Source organism: Dama dama, chromosome 21, assembly GCF_033118175.1.
Source record: "Dama dama isolate Ldn47 chromosome 21, ASM3311817v1, whole genome shotgun sequence".
Classification (NCBI taxonomy): Eukaryota; Metazoa; Chordata; class Mammalia; order Artiodactyla; family Cervidae; genus Dama; species Dama dama.
The window spans coordinates 34,239,677-34,251,052 of NC_083701.1; the positions used below are offsets into that span (position 1 = coordinate 34,239,677).

An 11,376-nucleotide genomic window follows, 5' to 3' on the forward strand; every position below is an offset into this window, starting at 1 on the left:
ATGAAATTAAAAGACGCTTGCTCCTTGGAAGGAAAGTTATGACCAACCTAGACAGCATGTTAAAAAGCATTACGTTGCCAACAAAGGTCCGCCTAGTCAAGGCTATGGTTTTTCCAGTGGTTATGTATGGATGTGAGAATTGGACTGTGAAGAAAGCTGAGCACAGAAGAATTGATGCTTTTGAACTGTGGTGTTGGAGAAGACTCTTGAGAGTCCCTTGGACTGCAAGGAGATTCAACCAGTCCATCCTAAAGGAGATCAGGCCTGGGTATTCACTGGAGGGACTGATGCTGAAGCTGAAACTCCAATACGTTGGCCACCTGATGAGAACAGCTGACTCATTGGAAAAGACCCCATGCTAGGAGAGATTGAGGGCAGGAGGAGAAGGGGACAATGGAGGATGAGATGGTTGGATGGCATCACCGACTCAATGGACATGGGTTTGGGTGGATTCCGGGAGTTGGTGATGGACAGGGAGGCCTGGCGTTCTGCAGTTCATGGGATCACAAAGAGTTGGACACAACTGAGCGACTGAACTGAACTGAGAAGTGGATCTGCGCAGTTCAAACCCATGTTTAAGGGTCAAATATAAATGCAAACATTTTGAATGGAGAGTTATCAGACAGGTCAAATAATAATTCTTTGGGAATGAAATCTGTTCTGCTCTCACTGGGCATGTGAGCTGTGAATTTTTTCAAGACTGCTGCTTTTCTGGGTATGGGACTTGTACAAATTAAATCTTAATTTTTCACTGAGATTTAGCTGTTTTTCTTGATTAAATGTTTCCTGGATTACTGCAGCCTTTGATTAATTTCCAGAGTTATGAAAAAGTTTATTTTGACAATTTTTACCATTTTTTTTTTTTTTTTTTTTTTTTTGCTGCTTTAATGGAGGAGCAAACTTTTGGAGGTATTTACTCTGCCAGTTTTCCTGATGTTACACTGTAATCAATTTTGATATTAGAAAATACTAACTTTGGCCTCCAACTAAGTGAAATATTGCCCTCCTCAAAGAATTCCTTTGTTCATATTCTTGTCAATATTGTGGGCCTTTATTATAAATAAGTTTCACTTTGTTATTTGGTTCCACTAAATTTGTGGAAATTTTTTTCTTTCTTGTTATGTAAGTACCTCTAGAATATACTCATTTTTTCTTCTTGGTCCAGTGCTTAAAATATTTGCTCTCTGGCCCTGTATAGGGAAAAATTTTCTGATCTCTGTTCTAATACAAGATCCACAGATTTTCTCCTATGTTTCCTTGAGAAATTTTATAGTTTTAGGTTTTAAATTTAGGTCTATGATCTATTTTGAGTTAATTATTGTATACACTGTAAAGTATGGATCCAAATACATTTTTTCTATATCAATATGCAATCATTTTATTACAATTTGTTGGAAAGGCTGCCTTTCTCCAGTACTTTCCCTTTGCATGTTTGTCAAAAATCAGTTGTCTGTACATATGTGGGTTTAATTCTGGATTTTTACTCTTTTCCATTGATCTGTCTTGTCTTTATACCAATACCATGCCTGTTTTGATTACTATAGATTCATATTAATTCTTGAAATCAAGGAGTATAGGTTCTTCAACTTTGTTATCACTTTTTTCAGAATTGTTTGGATATTACAGATCTTTCACATTTTTATACACAATTAAGAATTAGCTTTTCAATTTCTACATGAAAGTCTTGCTGAGATTTTGATTGGGATTGTGTTCAGTTTACAGGTCAATTGAGAAGAATTGACATCTTAACAAAATTGGACTTCTGGACCTATGAACAAGGCATATCTCTTCATTTATTTAGATCTTCTCTATTCTCTCAGAAACATATTGCTTCTAATTCCAGGGCCTTAGAATTTAAGAACTACACATACTAGAGTGATAAGTGGGAGCATATGAGCTCTGACCTGTAGGCCAGGTTACCTGCTTTTACATTCTAGCTTCACTATTTATTAGCTATGTGATCCTGGGGAACTCACTGACCCCACTTTGTTTCAGTTTACTATTTATAAAATGGAGGAGTCGTGGTGTGATAGTACTTACTCATAGGACTAGTATTAATTTATATATATATTGTTTAGAACACTTTCTGGCACAGTACTATGCAAAGATTAGCTTTTGAATGCTCTCATAAGGAACTCTTATATACATAATTTAACTAAAACTTTTACTGAGGGATGAGTATGCCTAAAACTTTCTTACTGTATTCTTGTGTGCATGTGTGCTCAGTTGCTTGTACTGTTCAATTCTTTGTGACCCTGTGGGTTATAGCACACCAGGCTCCTCTGTCCATGGGGTTCTCCAGGCAAGAATAGTGGAGTGAGTTGCCATGCCCTCCTCGAGGGGATCTTACAGACCTAGGGATTGAACCCACGTCTTCTGCCATCTCCTGCATTGTGGGTAGATTCTTTACCGCTGAGCCACAGGGGAAGCCCTCTTATTGTATGCTAAGTAAGTTGCTTCAGTCATGTCCGACACTTTGCGACCAGTCTGTAGCCTGCCAGGCTCCTCTGCCCGTGGGATTCTCCAGACAAGAGTACTGGAATGGGTTGCCATTTCCTTCTCCATCTTATTGTATAGGGGCAAGTAAAAATGAAAGATATATAGCAAGTGGCAATAACTGCAAAAATGTTTTCTGGTCAGCGCAATCTTTGAATTCATAGGGTGGTAATGAGGCTAAGTGGCAGTAAAGTCCTTTGAGGCTTGTAAATATAAACAGTTTTACAATAATAATAGTTTACATTTGTAAAGAGCTTTTAACTACTTTCATGTGTATTATTTGAGCAAATGATGACCGTGAATGGCTTTTTTCCCCTGTGACTGGCTTTTAAGCTATTATATAACAGAAGAGAAACTCTAGATTGCTAGCCAAAAAATATAAGCTAGACTATTTCTCGTTTTGATTTTAAAAATAAGTACACACAAACTTCCCTGGTGGTCCAGTGGTTAAGAATCTGCCTTGCATTGCAAGGGGCACAGGTTTGATTCCTGGTTGGGGAACTAAGATCCCATATGCTGTAGAGCAGCCAGTTCCATGCACCACAACTCCTGAGCCCGAGTGCCAATGTAACACAGCAAAGATCTTGTGTGCGGCCACTAGGACCCCACGTAGCCAAATAAATAAATAATAAAATAAGCACACAAAAATCCTTAAATTTAATGAGTGCTTTGTATAACTTTAATGAGTGTATAACTTTGTATAACTTTAATGAGTGCTTCCCTCATAGCTCAGTTGGTGAAGAATCTGCCTGCAATGCAGGAGACCCTGGTTCAATCCCTGGGCTGGGAAGATCCGCTGGAGAAGGGAAAGGCTACCCACTCTAGTATTCTGGCCTGGAGAATTCCATGGAGACTATAGTCCATGGGCTTGCAAAGAGTCAGACAGGACTGAGTGACTTTCGCTTCACTTGTACATAACAATAGACTATGATTTATAATATATGTAGCATAGTGGTTAAGAGTACAAGACTCTGAAGCCTGACTCTTTGGGTTCAGATATCTGCTCTTCCCTTTCTAGATGTATATGTATGGACAAGTTACTTAACTTCTTCATGACTTGGTTTCTTCATCTGAAAGTAAGGATAAATAATAGTACTAACTTATATGATGGTTAAATGAATGAACATATATAAGATATGTTTATGCTCTTAGTTACACACTGCTGTTTATTAGTAGTAGTAGTAGCAACCATAGTAGCATTTTGTTGTTATCGCTATTTTTAAAATTTATTTATTTTAAATTCGAGGATAATTGCTTTGCAACATTGCATTACTGTTATTTTTTATTTTACTTTAAAAATTTATTGGAGTCTAGCTGATATACAATGTTGTGTTAGTTTCAGTGTACAGCAAAGAGAATCAGTTATGCATATACATATATCTAATCTTTTTAAGATTCTTTTCCCATCTAGGCCATTACAGAGTAACAAGTAGAGTTTCCTATGCTATACAGTAGGTCTTTATTAGTTAACTATTTTATATATACTTTACATATAAAGTAGTGTATATATGTCAATCCCAAACTTACAATTTATGTCTGTTTTTTTTTTGAAGGAAATTGCTCACATAATTTATTCCAAGTCAAGTAGAAAAAACATTTTCTCCGTAATTTACATCCTGTTTACTACACATGATATTAAGTTGACTATATCACATCTAGAAAGCTATATACATTGTCTAATGATGTATCTAGTTTCTTCTCAGACATTTGGTATAAGAAAAAGCAAAGTATACTTTGGCTAACTTTTTATTGCCCAGGGGCAAGGCAAGTCTTAAATATATATGCTATTAAACACATGCATCAAGTATAGATGCATGATGGCCTTGATGCAGAAGAAACTAGTCCTTAAATGTCTTTTAAATATAGTATGTATGTTACTTTTTAAATAATTTTTTGACTCAACTCTATCCCCACTGGGCACAGATTCTTGCTCTTTCAGTTGTATTGGATCATATGAAGTTGTAGTTTTTGTAAGTGAGAAATGTTTGAATATCAGAAATTTCAAAATGTTCAGCCCCATACATAATAACATGTAACACTGTAGGACAGCTACAGTTATACAGAGGTGTGTGTGTGTGTGTGTGTGTGTGTGTGTGTGTGTGTGTAAAAGGTGGGAGGGAGGACATGGAGATTTGTGAGCATTTATACCCCTTGGCATACCCCAGCTAAAAACCTCTATTCTAGCCTGTGGTTTTAGACACTCAAAATCAAACACAATTGCCCTACTGGGCTTTCCTACTTCCACATTAATACAGAAAATAACATTTTTTAAATTATAAAATTAATGCTTGCTTCTTACAGAAAACATAGATAATTCTCAAAAAGGAAAAGAAAATCATTTATGGTCCTATCCATCAAGATAACTGCAACTAACCCTTTGGTATATATACATCCAAACTGCATTATTATCATAGGGTTTACTTTCTTAAAATATGTGGGATCACACTATATGTTTTCTTTGTAGTATGTTTTTTATTCAAGTTTAAACATTTGGAAGAAAATAAATTTTGGTCTTCTGAGGTTCTCAGCTCCATAGGTTTACTAATTATATGGCCAAAGGCAAGTTTTATTACCTTTTTATGCCTCAGTTTCCACAATCTGCAAAATAAGGTGATCATTAAAATAAATTAAGTAATATTGTGAATGTAAAGTCTTAGCATACACCTGGCATAACATACACCTGGAATATTGCTGTTATTGTTAGATAAAAATTGGGAAGTAATGTAGAAATATAAGGTATAGTAAAGGCAGGTGGTAGATACATTTTCCATGGATAACAAACAGGACCAAGGAATTGCAAAACATACTTTTCTCTCTAAAACATGAGAGTTTTACCTTAAATGGGAAAAGAATTTGAAAAAGAATAGATACTTGCATATGTATAACCAAATCACTTTGCTATACACCTGAAACTAACACAATGTTATTTAATCAACTATACTCCAATATAAAGTAAAAATTTAAAATAAAAATAAATTGGAGTGCTCGCTTCGGCAGCACATATACTAAAATTGGAATGATATAGAGAAGATTAGCATGGCCCCTGCGCAAGGATGACACGCAAATTCATGAAGCGTTCCATATTTTTAAAAAGAATTTAGAATAATGATAATAAAAATGATCCAAAATCTTGAAAACAAAATGGAGTTACAGATAAATAGCCCGGAAACAAAGATTGAAAAGATACAAGAAATGTTTAATAAAGACCTAGAAGAAATAAAAAAGAGTCAATTAAAAATGAATAATGCAATGAATGAGATCAAAAACACTTTGGAGGGAACCAAGAGTAGAATAACGGAGGCAGAAGATAGGATAAGTGAGGTAGAAGATAAAATGGTGGAAATAAATGAAGCAGAGAGGAAAAAAGAAAAAAGGATCAAATGAAATGAGGACAACCTCAGGGACCTCTGGGACACTGTGAAACGCCCCAACATTCGAATCATAGGAGTTCCAGAAGAAGAAGACAAAAAGAAAGGCCATGAGAAAATACTTGAGGAGATAATAGCTGAAAACTTCCCTAAAATGGGGAAGGAAATAGCCACCCAAGTCCAAGAAACCCAGAGAGTCCCAAACAGGATAAACCCAAGGCGAAACACCCCAAGACACATATTAATCAAATTAACAAAGATCAAACACAAAGAACAAATATTAAAAGCAGCAAGGGAAAAACAACAAATAACACACAAAGGGATTCCCATAAGGATAACAGCTGATCTATCAATAGAAACCCTCCAGGCCAGAAGGGAATGGCAGGACGTACTGAAAGTAATGAAAGAGAATAACCTACAACCTAGATTACTGTACCCAGCAAGGATCTCATCAGATATGAAGGAGAATTCAAAAGCTTTACAGATAAGCAAAAGCTGAGAGAATTCAGCACCACCAAACCAGCTCTTCAACAAATGCTAAAGGATCTTCTCTAGACAGGAAATGCAGAAAGGTTGTATAAACATGAACCCAAAACAACAAAGTAAATGGCAACGGGACCACACCTATTAATAATTACCCTAAATGTAAATGGGTTGAATGCCCCAACCAAAAGACAAAGATTGGCTGAATGGATACAAAAACAAGACCCCTATATATGCTGTCTACAAGAGACCCACCTCAAAGCAAGAGACACATACAGACTAAAAGTGAAGGGCTGGAAAAAAATATTTCACGCAAACAGAGACCAAAAGAAAGCAGGAGTCGCAATACTCATATCAGATAAAATAGACTTTCAAATAAAGGATGTGAAAAGAGACAAAGAAGGACACTACATAATGATCAAAGGATCAATCGAAGAAGAAGATATAACAATTATAAATATATATGCACCCAACATAGGAGCACTGCAATATGTACGGCAAACACTAACGAGTATGAAAGAGGAAATTAATAGTAACACAATAATAGTGGGAGACTTTAATACCCCACTCACAACTATGGATAGATCAACTAAACAGAAAATTAACAAGGAAACACAAACCTTGAATGACACAATGTACCAGCTAGACCTAATTGATATCTATAGGACATTTCACCCCAAAACAATCAACTTCACCTTTTTCTCAAGTGCACACGGAACCTTCTCCAGAATAGATCACATCCTGGGCCATAAATCTGGTCTTGGAAAATTCAAAAAAATTGAAATCATTCCAGTCATCTTTTCTGACCACAGTGCAGTAAGATTAGATCTCAATTACAGGAAAAAAATTGTTAAAACTTCAAACATATGGAGGCGAAATAACACGCTTCTGAACAACCAACAAATCATAGAAGAAATCAAAAAAGAAATCAAAATATGCATAGAAATGAATGAAAATGAAAACATAACAACCCAAAACCTATGGGACACTGTAAAAGCAGTGCTAAGGGGCAGGTTCATAGCATTACAGGCTTACATCAAGAAACAAGAAAAAAGCCAAATAAATAACCTAACTCTACACCTAAAGCAATTAGAGAAGGAAGAAATGAAGAACCCCAGGGTTAGTAGAAGGAAAGAAATCTTAAAAATTAGGGCAGAAATAAATGCAAAAGAAACTAAAGAGACCATAGCAAAAATCAACAAAGCTAAAAGCTGGTTTTTTGAAAAAATAAACAAAATTGACAAACCATTAGCAAGACTCATTAAGAAACAAAGAGAGAAGAACCAAATTAACAAAATTAGAAATGAAAATGGAGAGATCACAACAGACAACACTGAAATACAAAGGATCATAAGAGACTACTATCAGCAGCTCTATGCCAATAAAATGGACAACTTGGATGAAATGGACAAATTCTTAGAAAAGTATAACTTTCCAAAACTGAACCAGGAAGAAATAGAAGATCTTAACAGACCCATCACCAGCAAGGAAATCGAAACTGTAATCAAAAATCTTCCAGCAAACAAAAGCCCAGGACCTGATGGCTTCACAGCTGAATTCTACCAAAAATTTAGAGAAGAGCTAACACCTATCTTACTCAAACTCTTCCAGAAAATTGCAGATGAAGGTAAGCTTCCAAACTCATTCTATGAGGCCACCATCACCCTAATTCCAAAACCAGACAAAGATGCCACAAGAAAAGAAAACTACAGGCCAATATCACTGATGAACATAGATGCAAAAATCCTTAACAAAATTCTAGCAAACAGAATCCAACAACATATTAAAAAAATCATACACCATGACCAAGTGGGCTTTATCCCAGGAATGCAAGGATTCTTTAATATCTGCAAATCAATCAATGTAATACACCACATTAACAAACTGAAAGATAAAAACCATATGATTATCTCAATAGATGCAGATAAAGCCTTTGACAAAATTCAACACTCATTTATGATTAAAACTCTCCAGAAAGCAGGAATGGAAGGAACATACCTCAACATAATAAAAGCTATGTATGACAAACCCACAGCAAGCTTCACCCTCAATGGTGAAAAATTGAAAGCATTTCCCCTAAAATCAGGAACAAGACAAGGGTGCCCACTCTCACCACTACTATTCAACATAGTGTTGGAAGTTTTGGCCACAGCAATCAAAGCAGAAAAAGAAGTAAAAGGAATCCAGATAGGAAAAGAAGTGAAACTCTCGCTGTTTGCAGATGACATGATCCTCTACATAGAAAACCCTAAAGACTCTACCAGAAAATTACTAGAGCTAATCAATGAATATAGTAAAGTTGCAGGATATAAAATTAACACACAGAAATCCCTTGCATTCCTATATACTAACAATGAAAAAACAGAAAGAGAAATTAAGGAAACAATACCATTCACCATTGCAACAAAAAGAATAAAATACTTAGGAGTATATCTACCTAAAGAAACAAAAGACCTATACATAGAAAACTATAAAACACTGATGAAAGAAATCAAAGAGGACACAAACAGATGGAGAAACATACCGTGTTCATGGCTTGGAAGAATCAATATTGTCAAAATGGCTATTCTACCCAAAGCAATCTATAGATTCAATGCAATCCCTGTCAAGCTACCAATGGTATTTTTCACAGAACTAGACCAAAGAATTTCACAATTTGTATGGAAATACAAAAAACCTCGAATAGCCAAAGTAATCTTGAGAAAGAAGAATGGAACTGGAGGAATCAACCTGCCTGACTTCAGACTCTACTACAAAGCCACAGTCATCAAGACAGTATGGTACTGGCACAAAGACAGAAATATAGATCAATGGAACAGAATAGAAAGCCCAGAGATAAATCCACGGACCTATGGACACCTTATCTTTGACAAAGGAGGCAAGGATATACAATGGAAAAAAGACAACCTCTTTAACAAGTGGTGCTGGGAAAACTGGTCAACCACTTGTAAAAGAATGAAACTAGAACACTTTCTAACACCATACACAAAGGTAAACTCAAAATGGATTAAAGATCTAAATGTCAGACCAGAAACTATAAAACTCCTAGAGGAGAACATAGGCAAACACTGTCCGACATAAATCACAGCAAGATCCTCTATGACCCACCTCCCAGAATATTGGAAATAAAAGCAAAAATAAACAAATGGGACCTAATGAAACCTAAAAGCTTTTGCACAACAAAGGAAACTATAAGTAAGGTGAAAAGACAGCCGTCAGATTGGGAGAAAATAATAGCAAATGAAGAAACAGACAAAGGATTAATCTCAAAAATATACAAGCAACTCCTGCAGCTCAATTCCAGAAAAATAAATGACCCAATCAAAAAATGGGCCAAAGAACTAAACAGACGTTTCTCCAAAGAAGACATACAGATGGCTAACAAACACATGAAAAGATGCTCAACATCACTCATTATTAGAGAAATGCAAATCAAAACCACAATGAGGTACCATTACACGCCAGTCAGGATGGCTGCTATCCAAAAGTCTACAAGCAATAAATGCTGGAGAGGGTGTGGAGAAAAGGGAACCCTCTTACACTGTTGGTGGGAATGCAAACTAGTACAGCCACTATGGAAAACAGCTGTGGAGATTTCTTAAAAAACTGGAAATAGAACTGCCATATGACCCAGCAATCCCACTTCTGGGCATACACACTGAGGAAACCAGATCTGAAAGAGACACGTGCACCCCAATGTTCATCGCAGCACTGTTTATAATAGCCAGGACATGGAAGCAACCTAGATGCCCATCAGCAGATGAATGGATAAGGAAGCTGTGGTACATATACACCATGGAATATTACTCAGCCATTAAAAAGAATTCATTTGAACCAGTCCTAATGAGATGGATGAAGCTGGAGCCCCTTATACAGAGTGAAGTAAGCCAGAAAGATAAAGAACATTACAGCATACTAACACATATATATGGAATTTAGAAAGATGGTAACGATAACCCTATATGCAAAACAGAAAAAGAGACACAGAAATACAGAACAGACTTTTAAACTTTGTGGGAGAATGTGAGGGTGGGATATTTCAAAAGAACAGCCTCTATACTATCTATGGTGAAACAGATCACCAGCCCAGGTGGGATGCATGAGACAAGTGCTCTGGCCTGGTGCACTGGGAAGACCCAGAGGAATCGGGTGGAGAGGGAGGTGGGAGGGGGGATCGGGATGGGGAATACGTGTAAATCCATGGCTGATTCATATCAATGTATGACAAAACCCACTGAAATGCTGTGAAGTAATTAGCCTCCAACTAATAAAAAAAAAAAAAAAAGAAAAGAAAAAAAAAGAAATTGGAAACATTAAAAATCAATAAAAATACTTCACTTAAAAATGAAATATATAAGAAAAGTTTTTATATAGTAACTGAACCTAACATGCCTGGCAAATAATACCAATGTAAAAGCTAAATCCATTGGTTAATCAAATAATAGGCGTTAGTTATTTCATTTTGTGCAGAGAAAGTGAGATAGATACTCCTTTAAAAATGTTTGGTGAAGGAAAAGTATAGGAGCAGAGTCTGTTGGGGCACTCTTGATAGGAATTGAAATGTTGATGTGAGGTCTGTACCAGGCCATCACGATTGTGAGGGAGGCTAAGTGAGGAAAGAGGGGCGTGGATGGGACAGATCTTGTTCAAGATATTAATATCAATAGATTCAGAGGCTTTGGTTTCTCCCAGAGGATGGAAGCAAATCTGGTTCTATGCAAGGATCTCTTCTGTATATTCCAATCCCAGGGCAGATATTTGGGTAGTGGAGAGGTGTTTATGATAGAAAGGTGGAGGGTTGATAGATATCCACTCTAGAAGCCAGTTGGTCTTAAAAAACATGAAGAATTTCTAAGAGAATAATAATGACTGATATTTACTGAGTGCTTTGTAAAACTCACCATTCTAACTCATTAGAATATGCTTAAGAAGTATTAATTTATTTAATCTTCACTTCAGTCCTATAAGGTAGCTATTATTGTTGTCCTTATTTTCAGAAGAAATTAAGTGCATATAGGTTAATCCACTT

At 36.2% G+C, this 11,376-nt stretch overlaps 1 non-coding gene across 1 annotated transcript; it reads left to right on the forward strand.

Moving 5' to 3' along the window:
• The first annotated feature begins 5,477 nt into the window (after positions 1–5,477).
• LOC133042947 (U6 spliceosomal RNA) lies at positions 5,478–5,584 on the forward strand. The gene has a single exon (XR_009689641.1). It is a non-coding gene; the product is annotated as a U6 spliceosomal RNA (small nuclear RNA).
• The last annotated feature ends 5,792 nt before the right edge of the window (positions 5,585–11,376 follow it).